Raw genomic sequence first — 15521 nt, 5'->3', positions numbered from 1 at the left:
GAGTACATCAAAGCTGTATATTGTCACCCTACTTTTTTAACTTATATGCAGAGTATGTCATGAGAAATGCTGGGCTGGAAGAAGCACAAGCTGGAATCAAGATTACCAGGAGAAATATCAACAACCTCAGATATGCAGATGACACCACCCTTATGGCAGAAAGTGAAGAGGAACTAAAAGCCTCTTGAAAGTGAAAGAGGAGAGTGGAAAAGTTGGCTTAAAGCTCAACATTCAGAAAAAGAAGATCATGGCATCTGGTCCCATCACTTCATGGGAAATAGATGGGAAACAGTGGAAACAGTGTCAGACTTTATTTTGGGGGGCTCCAAAATCACTGCAGATGGTGATTGCAGCCATGAAATTAAAAGACGCTTACTCCTTGGAAGGAAAGTTATGACCAACCTAGATAGAATATTCAAAAGCAGAGACATTACTTTGCCAACAAAGGTCCATCTAGTCAAGGCTATGGCTTTTCCAGTGGTCATGTATGGATGTGAGAGTTGGACTGTGAAGAAAGCTGAGTGCCAAAGAATTGATGCTTTTGAACTGTGGTGCTGGAGAAGCCTCTTGAGAGTCCCTTGGACTGCAAGGAGATCCAACCAGTCCATCCTAAAGGAGATTAGTCTGAGTGTTCATTGGAAGGACTGATGCTGAAGCTGAAACTCCAATACTTTGGCCACCTCATGAGAAGAGTTGACTCAGTGGAAAAGACCCTGATGCTGGGAGGGACTGGGGGCAGGAGGAGAAGGGGATGACAGAGGATGAGATGGCTGGATGGCATCACTGACTCAATGGACATGAGTTTGGGTAAACTCCGGGAGTTGGTGACGGATAGGGAGGCCTGGCATGCTGCGATTCATGGGGTTGAAAACAGTCGGACGTGACAGAGCGACTGAACTGAATTGAACTGAGTGTGTATCTATTAATCTCCATTTCCTAATTGTATCCCTTCCTCTGGCCCTTTCCCCTTTGGTAATCATAAGTTTGTTCTCTAAGTCTATAAGTCTGTTTCTGTTTTGTAAATAAGTTCATTGGTATCATTTTTTTTTTTTAAGTTTCACATATAAGTGATGATATTTGTCTTTGTCTGAATCAGCATTTTTGACTCCTTTCAGCTACTTACCAATGGGCCTGGTTTGCCTAGACTGTGCTCCAACATTCTTGCCTGGAGAATCCCACGCACAGAGGACCTGGCAGGCTACAGTCCACAGGGTCCCAAAGTGATGCACACAACTGAGCCACTAGACACACACAAGGATACAACAGGAACCAGGACCAGAAAGAGAACCAGATTTTCTGACTACTTCTCTGTCCTCATCAGTCCCTGGAAACCACGATGTCCAGACTGCACTTGTAATTTAATTTCAGCCTGTGTTATTCGGCTTTAGATTTGAAAAATGTTCTATTTCCTCAAGATGATGACAGAAGCCTGTAAAAGCCAGCTGGCCAAATTATAAAATTACATTTGTGTTTCATTACTAATAGTTAGATTTTAGGGGTTATTTATTCTATAGGAATTATGCATACAATGTATTTCATCTGGCTGACCATCAGATGCTTCCAGAGTGGGCATTTTCAGAATTTGTCCGTTTTTTTTTCACCCCTAAATTCTTTAGATCAGAGATAGAGAAACCTCCATATTTAGTTCAATCTCATTTAGTTATAAACAAGTTTAAAAAACAAATGTTCTACCACTCATGTTCCATCTCAATTATCGTCAACAAACATAATTATAGCTGCATCTGAAAGAAACTTCCCTGGCTCAGAAAAGGCACAAGCATTCAAGTTGTTGGAACTTGAGGGGTTTGGGAGACTATCTGTCTCAGTGGGCTCATTTTACAGTTGGGACATGGTGGTCCAGAGAGAGGGCGTGACTTTTCCATGGATGCAAAGATATGAGAACCCAGAATTTCTGACTCCCATTATTTTGCTGTTTCCATCACAAAATACTGTGGAATCTGCTGAGATCTTAAGCAAGAGATAGGTAAGGTGACCCTCCTGGTAAAGAATGCGCCTGCCAGAGCAGGAGACATAAGAGATGTGGGTTCCACCCCTGGATCAGGAGGATCCCTTGGAGAAGGGCATGGCAAACCATTCTGGTGCTCTTGCCTGAGAAATCCCCTGGACAGAGGAACTTGACTTTCACGTCTGAACTTAGCACATGCCATGTGCTGTTTTGTATCCTTTACATGTCTCTACTCACTTAACCTTCCTCATGGACTGCAGCCCACCAGGCTCTTCTGTCCATGGAATTCTCCAGGCAAGCATACCGGAGTGGGTAGCCATTTCCTTCTCCAGGGGATCTTCCTGACCCAGGGATCAAACCCAGGTCTTCCACACTGCAGGCAGATTCTTTACTCTCTGAGCCACCGGGGAAGCCCTCCAAAATGTTTATATTATTATAATTTTTATTTTAGAGAGAGTGAAATTGAAGTACACAGTAATTTCATAACTTATCCAGCATCATGATGCTGTTAACTGTGGAGGAGGCATGTGAATCCATGTTTTTAGCTCCATCTCCATTCTACCACACGAAATTGTTGAATCCATCAAAAAGGAACATGCATGTCATATTGTTTTGTCACCTGCAAAGGAAATATCACGCAAATGTGCTTTAATATCATTCTTCACCAGGTAGTATCTCAACTTTATCTTAGTTCATCTTCATGACACACTTTCTTAAAAATAATTACAAAAATTATAGGTCAGCTAGAACAGAGCTCCAGAAAGAAAGAGACTGAGGCCCAAGAAGCTTAGCCACGGAGATGGTTTTCTAAAATATGAGTTTCCAACCCTCAATCATGTGTCCTTTATGACACGTTTAAAATAATCACAGAGACTCCAGAAAGAAAATACAACAGTCACAGACCTTTTATCCCCATCCCCTTCCTTCTGAGGCTGTGTGTATATGGGCCACTCTGTGTCACAGCTGGATGAAGGTTTCCTTTGGTGAAATTAGGCTCAGAAATAGTAGTTCTGAAAGCTGAATTGTTTGGTAAAGACAGGGAAGACATGGACAGGCATTTCAGCTTTTAAAGATCAATGCTATGATGAAGCCCACATAAAAGAATCCCAGTTTGTGGAAATATTAACAAAAGCTTTGGGGGCACAAATTATACCCTGTGCAATAATACAGTGGAGTTTTAAAATTGAATACTGTCATTGTTATGAGAGTAGAGTTCCGGCACACAAGTTCGGATATAGTGGGGTATTTCCAATTAATAGGAGGACTAAAGAATATAGTTTGGGTGCAATGAGTTGAAAAAAGGTGCCAAATAAATAACATTTCACAGCAATAATTGATATAAGAACTAAAACATTAAATATATAGTTTAAAGCATCAAGGTGACATGTAATAATTTTCAGCCTTTTTATTTAAAAACGGTTTTAATTTTGACTCTGTCTTTAAAAGCTTCAACTTTAAACTATATAATACATTACTGTGCTTGGGATTGAAATCTGAAATATGTTCAGTGACTCATGTGCCGTAGCCATGGCCAAATTGTAAGGAATTAACATGAGAGTTTAACCAATTACAGATTTTTTTCCCCTGCCACTGTGGCATAAAATACTTGCTGAAACCAATTTATGTGATTATGTGCTCAGCAGTGTCTGACTCTTTGCGACCCCATGGACTATAGCCTGCCAGGCTCCTCTGTCCATGGGATTCTCCAGGCAACAACACTGAAATAGGTTGCCATGCCCTGCCCCAGGGGATCTTCCAGACCCAGGGATGGAACCCGTGTCTCCTGCATTGGCAGGAGGATTCTTACCACTGAGCCACCTGGGAAGCCCATAGAATCTTTACACAATACCTATTATCTCTTCATGGGCTGGAATCTGGAAATCTCTATAGAGATTTTAGCTCCATCAGAGGTTTTAAAAGTATTGTTGTGTTTATTGTGTTGAGTTAACTGAGCAAGAAAAAAATCTTACTATGAACACAATGGCTCAAGGCCAAACCTGTGGAGTCAACAGGGAAGGCTGTGATGGAATTACCCTTGGGTTTGTGATTTTCTCTGTGACTTGTTAATTCTGTGATCAGCTCTCTGATTCCAACTTCCTCATCTGTTTACTCTTTGTGTGATCCTAAGAAAATCTCTTTATTGCTTTGAAACTCACATTCTTCATCGGTTTAATAGGGATAAATGTTAGAACTTTCCTTACTGAGTTGTCTTAAGGACAGAAGAGGTTGTGCCTGCAAAGTTCAAGGCACGGTGCTTGGTATGTGAGCTCAGAATAAGACCACCGACCACCTCTTTCCTCCTTTTTCCCAGAGTCAATCATCCCCTCTTTGATGGATGTTCATTTCTAATCCCACTGACTGAAAAGTTGTGATTCTGCCATTCTCAAGATTACTTCATGCCTTTGAGATTTCTGGCTAGTGTACTGGACCTCTGTGGTTTTCGCCTGTTTGGCATGTTGCTTTTATTCAGTCAGTCCGTTATGTCTGGCCCTTTGTGACCCCATGGACTACAGCACGCCAGGCCTCCCTGTCCATCACCAACTCCCAGAGCTTGCTTGACTCATGTCCACTGAGTCAGTGATGCCGTCCTACCATTTCATCCTCTGTTGGCCCCTTCTCTTCCTGCTTTCAATCTTTACCAGCATCAGGGTCTTTTCCAAGGAGTCAGTTTTTCACATCAGGTGGCCAAAATATTGGAGTTTCAACTTTAGCATCAGTCCTTCCAACGAATATTCAGGACTGATTTCCTTTAGGATGGACTGGTTGGATCTCCTTGCAGTCCAAGGGGGACTCTCAAGAGTCTTCTCCAAAACCACAATTCAAAAGCATCAATTCTTCGGCGCTCAGCTTTCTTTACAGTCCAATTCTCACATCCACACATGACTACTGGAAAAACCATAGCTTTGACTAGACAAACCTTTGTCGGCAAAGTAATATCTCTGCTTTTTAATATGCTGTCTAGTTTGGTCATAGCTTTTGTTTCAAGGAGTAAGCATCTTTTAATTTCATGGCTGCAGTCACCATCCGCAGTGATTTTGGAGCCCCCCAAAATAAAGTCTGACACTATTTCCACTGTTTCCCCATCTATTTCCCATGAAGTGATGGGACCAGATGCCATGATCTTCATTTTTTGAATGTTGAGTTTCAAGCCAGCCTTTTTATTCTCTTCTTTCACTTTCATTAAGAGGCTCTTTAGTTCTTCTTCAGTTTTTGCCATAAGGGTGGTATCATCTGCATATCTGAGGTTATTGATATTTCTTCCGGCAATCTTGATTCCAGCTTGTGTTTCATCTAGCCTGGCTTTTTGCATGATGTACTCTACATATGAATTAAATAAGCAGGGTGACAATTTACAGCCTTGACGTACTCCTTTCCCGATTTGGAACCAGTCTGCTCTTCCATGTCCAGTTCTAACTGTTGCTTCTTGACCTGCATACAGATTTCTCAGGAGGCAGATAAGGTGGTCTGCTATTCCCATCTCTTGAAGAATTTTCCACAATTTGTTGTAATCTACGCAGTCAAAAGATTTGGTATAATCAATAGAGCAGAAGTAGATGTTTTCCTGGAATTCTCTTGCTTTTTCGATGATCCAACGGATGTTGGCAATTTGACCTCTGGCTCCTCTGTCTTTTCTAAATCCAGTTTAAACATCTGGAAGCTCACGGTTCACATACTGTTGAAGCCTGGCTTGAAGAATTTTTAGTATTACTTTGCTAGTGTGTGAGATGAGTGCATTAATGGCATTGCTTTTCTTTGGGATTGGAATGGAAAAACTGACCTTTTCCAGTCCTGTGGCCACTGCTGAGTTTTCCAAATGTGCTGACATATTGAGTGCAGCACTTTCACAGCATCATCTTTTAGGATTTGAAATAGCTCAACTGGAATTCCATCACTTCTACTAGCTTTGTTTGTAGTGATGCTTCCTCAGGCCCACTTGACTTCATATTCCAGGATGTCTGGCTCTAGGTGAGTGATCACATCATTGTGGTTATCTAGGTCATGAAGATCTTTTTTGTACAGTTCTTCTGTGTATTCTTGCCACCTCTTCTTAATAGCTTCTGCTTCTGTTAGGTCCCTACCATTTCTGTCCTTTATTGAGCCCATCTTTGCATGAAATGTTCCCTTGGTATCTCTAATTTTCTTGAAGAGATCTCTAGTCTTTCCCATTCTATTGTTTTCCTCTATTTCTTTGCATTGATCACTGAGGAAGGCTTTCTTATCTCTCCTTGCTATTCTTTGGAACTCTGCATTTAAATGAGTATATCTTTCCTTTCCCCCTTTGCCTTTAGTTTCTCTTATTTTCTCAGCTATTTGTAAGGCCTTGTCAGACAACCATTTTGCATTTTTGCATTTCTTTTTCTTGGGGGTGGTCTTGATCACTGCCTCCTGTACAATGTCATGAACCTCAGTCCATAGTTCTTTAGGCACTCTGTCTATCAGATCTAATCCCTTAAATCTGTCACCTTTACTATATAATCATAAGGGATTTGATTTAGGTCATACCTGAATGGTCAAGTGGTTTTCCCTACTTTCTTCAGTTTAAGTCTGAATTTGGCAATAAGGAGTTCATGATCTGAGCCACAGTCAGCTCCCAGTCTTGTTTTTGCTGATTGTATAGAGCTTCTCCAACTTTGGCTGCAAAGAATATAATCATTCTGATTTCAGTATTGACCATCTGGTGATGTCCATGTGTAGAGTCTTCTCTTGTATTGTTGGAAGAGGGTGTTTGCTATGACCAGTGTGTTGCCTTGCAAAACTCTATTAGCCTTTGCCTTGCTTCATTTTGTACTCCAAGGCCAAATTTGCCTGTTACTCCAGGTATCTCATGACTTCCTACTTTTGCATTCCAGTTCTCTATGATGAAAAGGACATCTCTTTTGGGTGTTAGTTCTAGAAGGTCTTGTAGATCTTCATAGAACTGTTCAACTTCAGCTTCTTCAGCATTACTGGTTGGGGCATAGACTTGGATTATGGTGATATTGAATGGTTTGCCTTGGAAATGAACAGAGATCATTCTTCCAACCTGGGGAGTTTGTCTTTCAGTGTCATATCTTTTTGCCTTTTTATACTGTTCATGGGGTTCTCAAGGCAAGAATACTGAAGTGGTTTGCCATTCCCTTCTTCAGTAAATGAATATTCAGGGTTGATTTCTTTTAGGGATTGACTGGTTTAATCTCTTTGCAGTCCAAGGGACTCTCAAGAGTTTTCTCCACCACCACAGTTCAAAAACATCCAGTTCTTTGGCACTCAGACTTCATTATGCCTTATAATGACCCCATTTCTGGCCGTCACTGTTCCAAAAAAATTTTTTTTCAGTCTTAATGGGATTGCCAAAGCTGGAGTTCTTGGTGAGCAGGTGAGCATGTGACCCGCAGGAGGCTAATTAGATGCTCCCCTGGGGCATTTGCGTCCTCAAGGAAGACAACTGAAACTAATATAGTCAGATGAGGTTCCCATCCACTAAATTCCAGTAGTGTTTCCATAGCTGGCAGTTGTTTACATAACATGCACTCCAAGTGACATGACCAGACTCAGACCTCCAGGTCTCCTTGAAACTAAGGATGAGCCTCTATGCATATGCGACAAGTAGCTTCAGGCCCGTCCAACTCTTTGAGACCCCATGGACTGTAGCCACCAGGAACCTCTGTCCATGAGATTCTCCAGGCCAGAATACTGGAGTGGGTTGCCATGCCCATCTCCAGGTGATCTTCCTGACCCAGGGATCGAACAGGGGTCTCCTGTGGCTCCTGCAGAACAGGCAGATTCTTTACCAGTAGTGCGACCTAGGAAGCCCAAGCCTCTAAGAGGAGGTCAGATTGTCGCTCCTGGCCTTTCTCACCCACCTGGCAAAGCCAAAGATGCTGGAAGACCAGAGGGAGGTGGGAATGCCTCTGAATGCAGAGCCCGATCACCGTCACCTAGGAGCTATTTCCCCTTCTAGAAGTCTCTCTGCACCTACTCATCCTAGTTTTATTTTATTTTCCACAGAAATTTCTTCTTCCAGTTTCCTTCCTTACTATCCTCTCCCTCTGCAGCCCCTCCCTGCTCCCACTTGTACCTCAAGCATCACACATGCGAAATACACATTTCTCAAAAGAAAATGTTCAAGGCATATGAACAGAGATGTAGATGATAAGAAATGTAATCGATGAACTCTTTTACTGCATCCTTTGTTATTTTTAATTTTCCCTTAATGAGCAGCCGTCTTGTGCTGAGCTCACCTCACTCTGCTCCTGGAACAGCATGTCTCTCCATGAAACCAGGGCTTCAATCTGGAATCATTGGGCTCCTTCTGTTCTTGGAAATATTCTGCAATGTTCTCACTTACCACTCAGCCCTGGCTCCTTTGGTTAAATATTAGTTATGCAGAACACTTTTCTTTTTTTTTTTAATGAAATGTCATTGCACATATCTTCTATCATGGTAAAGGGTGCCACCCCCTCCTTGTATATCCAAATTGGCTTGTGATGTCATTCCTAGCACGGCTTTCTTCGTGGCTCAGATGGTAAAGAATCTGCCTGCAATGCAGGAGATGCAGGTTCGATCCCTGGGCCAGGAAGATCCCCTGGAAAAGGGAATGACAACCCACTCCATTATTATTGCTTGAAGAATCCCATGGACAGAGAAGTCTGGTGGGCTACAGTCCATGGAGTCACAGTCAGACAGGACTGAGAATGTACATGCATTTTGAGAAGCAAGGGGGAATCTAAAATGCAAAAACAGAGTCAGAGCCTTGAAAATATGCTTAATAAATCAGTCTTGAGAAATCATCTACTGGGGGGTTGGCAAACTTTTTTGGTAAAGGGTCAAATAGGAAATATTTCAGTCTTTGTGGGCTATAATGTCTCTCACATTTTCTGTTTCCCCACCACTCCCCCCCAACCCTTACAGAAACTGAAGTTATAAACCTGATTTAAGATGTAATGCAAAAATCATCTTAGCTCACAGACCCCATGAAAACAGGCTGCTGGATGCAATTGGCTGCTGGCCTGCTAGCTGTTGTTGTTGTTCAGCTGATAAGTGGTGTCTGACTCTTTGCAACCCCATGGACTGAAGCTTATCAGGCTCCTCTGTCCATGGGATTTCCCAAGCAAGAATACTGGAGTGGGTTGCCATTCCCTTCTCCAGGGGATCTTCCCAACCCAGGGATCGAACCTGAGTCTGCCACTTTGCAGGCAGATTCTTTACTATCTGAGTCCCCGGGGAAGCCTACGGATGCTTGTGAATTACTTTCAAACATTAGTTCAAGTTAGGGTGAGATCATCACTTGTCATTCAGAGTGAAGAAGGTCAGAAAGAGAAAACAACAAATCGTGTATTAACACATGTACATGAAATCTAGAAAAATGGTACAGATGAACCTATTTGCAAAGCAAAAATAGAGAAACAAACAAAGAGAATAAACACACAGATGCCAAGGTGGGAGCAAAAGATGGTGGGATGAATTGAGAGATTGGGATTGACACATAAATGCTATTGATATTATGTATAAAATAGATGGGGCTTCCCACATGGCTCTAATGGTAAAAACCTGCTTGCCAATGCAGGAGATGTGGGTTCCATCTCTGGGTTGGGAAGATTCCCTGGAGGAGGTCATGGCAACCCACTCCAGTATTCTTGCCTGGAGAATCCCATGGGCGGAGGAGCCTGGTGGGCTACAGTCCATGGGGTTGCACAGAGTCGAACATGACTGAAGCGACTTAGCACGAATGCACATAAAATAGATAACTAATGAGAACCTACTGTGGAGCACAGGGGAGTCTACTCACTGCTCTGTGGTGACCAGAAGGGGAAGGAAACCCAAAAAAGAGGGGACATGTTTACAAATAGCTGATTCACTTTGCTGTACAGCAGGAAAAAACACATTGTAAAGCAACTATACTCCAATAAAATTTAAAAAAAAATCATGAAAATTAACATTAGCAAAACCTAAGGAGGTGTGAGTGAACTCCTCCATGTTTAATGAGATGCTTTTGGTTCCAAGACTGGACCAACGGCTCAGGGATTGCTGGGCTCTCATGGCACAATCCCAATGCCCCCAGCCCTCCAAATAGTTTCCTCTGGCTCTTCTCCAAAGAGCAACAGCATTCTGCTCCCAAGAAGAGATTGGGGGACTGATGCCATGGCCATAGCAGGGAAAAGTGCTCTTCTTTGTAAAGCTCTTGGCCTTCAAGGATCATTTGGGACAGGAGAGGTTCCAGCTTTAACACTTTAACCAAGCACCTCCCAGTCCTCCTTCATCTCTTTATTCTTCTCTTTCTCGTCTGCATGTGGATGTAATAAAAGAACGCTGGGTCGTGGTCAGGCTCTGGGAGGAGAGGAAGCGCCCTAGCAGTGTAATTGAACGGAGAAGGCAGGTTATTGCCCGCCTCTACTGCACACGTTAGTTGAATAAAACATGGAGTCAATAAAACACAACACAACAATAAAACTAAGCCCTTTGGTGCTCTCTTATTGGGTGTTATGCAACCCAGAAACCTGTGGCCATAAAAAGGGGAAGGAGGGAGACTTTACACTTGTAGGAACAAAGACACTCAGGCACTAGGTTGAAAACAGCGCTCGCTGAGTTCAAGTCATATTCTTCCGTGCACCTGGAGGCAGTTAGCTTTGAAAGCTGTGCAGGCTTTGGCTGCTCCATCCTTCACAGGCCCTCCATGAGATCTTGTTAAGAACAGGTCTAGAAATGTGCTTTTCATTAGGGGAATCATAGATCCGACCAACAAAGATACATTTCTCTTAGGTGATTATTAGCTATGGGCAGAGAGATCACTTACAGCTCTTCCCCTTTTGGGGGGCGGGGAGGGAAGCCACAGAGCCCAGGATCCCATAGGTGCTGATACCTCTAGGCTGCCATTTAAGAGAGGGGTCTTTTTGACTAGCGGAAAATTGCAAACCAAGCCTCAATACTCCCCTAGTCTGGTGAAGAAAAAAAGAAAACGGTAAGTTTTATTGTCGGTGACTTGTTAGGATTTGGTGAAAAGTAGGCCAGTGTAATTTGTCTATTTTAGGTTTTGAAAGTCTTCCCACAAGAGGGTCTTTTTTTTTTTTTTTTTTTTTTAAATTTCATTGCAGTGTAGCTGTGCTAGTTTTAGGTGCAGCGAAGTGAGTCAGTTCTACACATACACATATCCACTCTTCTAAGATTCTTTTCTCATACAGGCCCTCACAGGGTACTGAGCAGAGTTTCCTGTGCTATACAATAGGTCCTTATTAGTTATCTATTTTATATATATAGTAGTGTGTGCATATCAATCCCAATCTCCCAATTCATCTCTTCCCCCACCCCCTGGCAACCATAAGTTTGTTTTCTACACCTGTGACTCTATTTCTGTTTGTAAGTAAGTTCATTTGTTATTTTATTGATTCTTTATCATCATTTTAGATTCCACATATAAGTGATATCATATGATATTTGTCTTTCTCTGACTTACTTCACTCAGTTTGACAATCTCTAGGTCCGTCCATGTTGATGCAAATTGCATTATTTCACTCTTTTTTATGGCTGAGTAATATTCCATTGTCTATACTATTTACCACATCTTTATCCATTCCTCTGTCAATGGACATTTAGATTGTTTCCATATCCTGGCTACTGTAAATAGATACTTTAAATACCTTCAGGACTAAGACTGTGACCCAAAATAAGTCATTAATAAAACTGAGGCAGGAGCTAATTTTAAAACAAATGCCCATCCCTGGGTTTCAGACCCTGGGTTTCAGCCCCTGTCCACTTAGAGAACCACAAGGTAGCCCTGCCAGGACCCAGTGTGCCTGAGAGATGTAGAAGCTCCTTGGCACAGCACGCACCCTAGTGGACGAGCATCTGCTTTAAAGAAACAGAATAATCTCAGCCAAGTAAGAAAAACTTTTCAGTGAGGAAGGACCATTCTGAGTCAAGCCTGCTCTATTTTCACTTAGACTTGGCTCCCTGTTCATTCAGCTGAGTGCTAGTGAGGAAGGTAGAGGGCCAGTCTTAAAATCTGGGGGTGCTGGCTCAGACAAAGCTCTGCAAGACATTTGCGGGCATAAACAGATAAGGAAGCACAACATAATTAGAGACAGGGTTCTTCTTCGTAGGTACTGGGTTTGTCTGGACATACTCAAGAGGAAAGACAGATACAGGACAAGAGGGCTGAAACTGCAGCTGCCACATAATAAAACATGGAATTTGCAAATATGTTCGAGAACCTTCCCGGGTTCTTCCAAAATGAATGGGCATGTTGGGTGTGTAAATGTGCTTATTTACTTATTTTTAAATTTTTATTTACTTGCCTGTGTTGAGTCATAGTTGTGGCTCATCACCTCCAGAGCGCACGGACTCCGAAGTTTGGTGCACGGGCTTAGCTGCCCTGTAGCATGTGGGATCTTAGTTCCCAGGCCAGGAATCAAACTCACATTCCTTACATTGCAAGGCAGACTTTTAACCATTGGACCACCCGGGAAATCCCTGTGCAAATGCGTTTATGATGTTTGTGGGGGTAGATGGGTAGACTTCACCATGGGCTATGATCCTACATGAGTTGGGGGTAGATGAGAGACTCAAGAGCTACATTTTTTTTCTTTACCACAAATCTGGTTAAGAATTGTAAGCACTTTGTAAAGAACCATGAATATTTCACAAAAGTGTCCAAATAAATTGAGCTTGGACAGATAAAAGCCCGTGGTCATTGTTAAGCCTGTTCTGATAGGTTTCTCACAATGCTAAACTTCATGTTTTATAATATTGCTTGCATGTGAGCACCTGTTGTGCTAAACGATTTTAGAGGAACAGGCTCTCCATGTTTCTGTGCTGTAGCATGTGTGGAAATGTCTGCCGTGTTGACACAAGAAGGACCAGAGTATTCGTGCTGTTTCCTGGAAAAGAGAGGTGGCTGGTGCCACATGCTGAATTCCATTCATTCTTACAGAAGTCATGAATTATGCTTCCTACATGGTACCTGATCATGTAATTTCAGTTTTTACTTTGTAATACTTTCTGAAGTCACTTTTCCTTATTTCCCCCCGGCCAGTTCATTCTGAATAAAAGAAAACACTGTTGTTCTTCTTGTACTTATCAATGAAGTGTTTCCAGAGGCTATTTTTCATTAGTGCTGGAAGAAACTATTATTAAACCAACAAACTGCTCAGTAAAAATGGTTCCGAGGTATTGACAAGCAATGATGGTGTAACCTGTGGTTGAATCTTTAGTTCTCAAGATTCTAAACTCCTGGATCCTCAGTCTACAGTACATGCTTTGCAAGCTTCCCTCTGTACAGTCCTCAGTGCATCATTTTATGAATGGAAAATTTTTAGTTTTATCTGTAACTGTTTTTTATCTATCCATCCATCCACCATCCATCCACCCATCCATCTACCCATTCATATGGGCTTCTCACCTTTTTATGACTTACAGTGAGTTAGCAATTTCGAATTAGATTCCCACCTCTACTGCTTTATCCTCCCCTAACTTTATTTAGGTATAGTGGATAGAAAACATCGTGTAAACTCAAGGTGTCAGTACCATGTGTATATTGTGAAATGATTACCACAATAAAGTTCATTAACACCCTCATCATCTCACATGATTATTTTCATTTTTTGTGGTAAGAACATTGAATATCTGTTCACTTAGCAACTCTCAGGTATAAAATAGAGTGTTTTGAACTAGAGTCTCCCTGCTGCCCTCTACCATTTTTTTTCCCCTACACAAATGAGAATCCGAATCTGTGAAATGCAACTGATATTGCCTCTAAATCTTTGTCTCTTGACTGGACTATGCAATCAATTTATTATACTTTTTGTTGATACTCTAGCATGCACAGCATGGAATCCTGACTTATTAAACTATAATAGAACTCAATGCTTTCTTGAACCACTTTTCTGACATCAATGGAGTGCAGTGCCAAATTCAGACAGAGCTTACTCTTAGCCTCTGCCTTGAGAGGTCTCCGATGCATTTAGATTTAAAAATAAATATTGTTCAGCAGATGAGTTAGTTAACCTGAAATAACATGGTTCATAATTGCTGAAAGCAGAATGGTTACAATTTAATAATTTTTGGTGGACTTTTTGATGGACGCATAATGTGCATATAGTGTATTGGGCAAATCCTCAATACACAACAAATTAATTTTTATGAAGTGAGCACTCCTGTGTAACCACCACCCAGGAGGCTTCCATGATGGCTCAGCAGATAAAGAATCTGCCAACAGTGCAGCTGACATAGGAGAAGTGAGTTCGATTCCTGGGTTGGGAAGATCCCCTGGAGAAGGAAGTGGCAACCCACACCAGTATTCTTGCCTGGAGAATCCCATGGACAGAGGAGCCTGGTGGGCTGCAGTCCACGGGGTTGTAAAGAGTCAGACACGACTGAGCAACTAAGCACTATAGAACTTTAATAGCATTCAAGAAATCATTCTTCTCTCTCCAACAGCCACTATCTTCTCCACTTCTCTCCAAGGTAACCATGATTCTAGGGCTTCTAGGTAGCACAGTGGTAAAGAATCTGCCTGCATTGAAGGAGAAGTGGATTCAGTCCCTGGGTCGGGAAGATCCCCTGGAGAAGGGAATGGCAACCCACTCCAGTATTCTTGGCTGGGGAATCCCATGGCAGAAGAGCCTGGAAGGCTATAGTCTATGGGGTCACAAAAGAGTTGGGCATGACTTAGCCACTAAACAACAATAGCAAACCATGATCCACATTTCCACAGATAGGTCTTACCTGCTTTTGAACTTCATTTTATACTGGATTATTACCATTCATATACTTTAGTGTCTGACTTCTTTCACATATCATATTTTTAAGACCCGTCCATATTGACGCACATATTCATTCATTTCTTAAAAATATTTATTGGTTTGTTTGGCAGCACTGGGTCCTCACTGCTGCATGCTGGATCATAGTTGTGGTGCACAGGCTGTTTAGTTGCAGAGTGTGGGCTGTTTGCCCCTAAGCTTGTGGGATTGTAGTTCCCTCATCAGGGATTGAACTCCCACCCCTTGCACTGGAAGGTGGACTCTTAACTGCTGGACTACCAGAGAAGTCCCATATACTCATTCATTTTCACTGCTATTGTCTCTTGGATCTGAAGCCCAACAGCTTCTCCACTTCATTTCTGTTCAGTATCTTAGGCTTCTGTTCCACTTTTAATCCATGGAGACTTTTGTTTCATTGTGAGTTGAGTAATGTCATTTGACAAACCTACTTCTATACTTTATCACCATTAAGTATTCTGATCCAAGCAAGCGTGTGGAAGTACTTCTCTAGCACTGATCACTATGTTACCCTGGTCTCAAGTCCTTATGGTTTCTATTCATACTTGACCTTTAACTGATTTTAAAAATGTATCCCCACTCCACACTTAAAGAATAATTATTTCTGGGAAATGGGCCAACAATTTGGATGGTGACAGCTGAGCAGTTTGCATCATAGAATTGCCACGGATATTCAAGTTGGGAAAGTGAGGTTAGCTTTTAAAATCTCTCTTGAGGGCAAAGCTGGATGTGCACACAGGGGTCATGTGGTCTCAGTTATGGGAAGAAAAAAGTCAGTATTCACATCTGATTTCTGTCACCTG

The sequence above is a fragment of the Ovis aries genome, unplaced genomic scaffold, assembly GCF_016772045.2.
Source record: "Ovis aries strain OAR_USU_Benz2616 breed Rambouillet unplaced genomic scaffold, ARS-UI_Ramb_v3.0 scaffold_85, whole genome shotgun sequence".
Classification (NCBI taxonomy): Eukaryota; Metazoa; Chordata; class Mammalia; order Artiodactyla; family Bovidae; genus Ovis; species Ovis aries.
Note: the sequence above shows the minus strand (reverse complement) of the source record.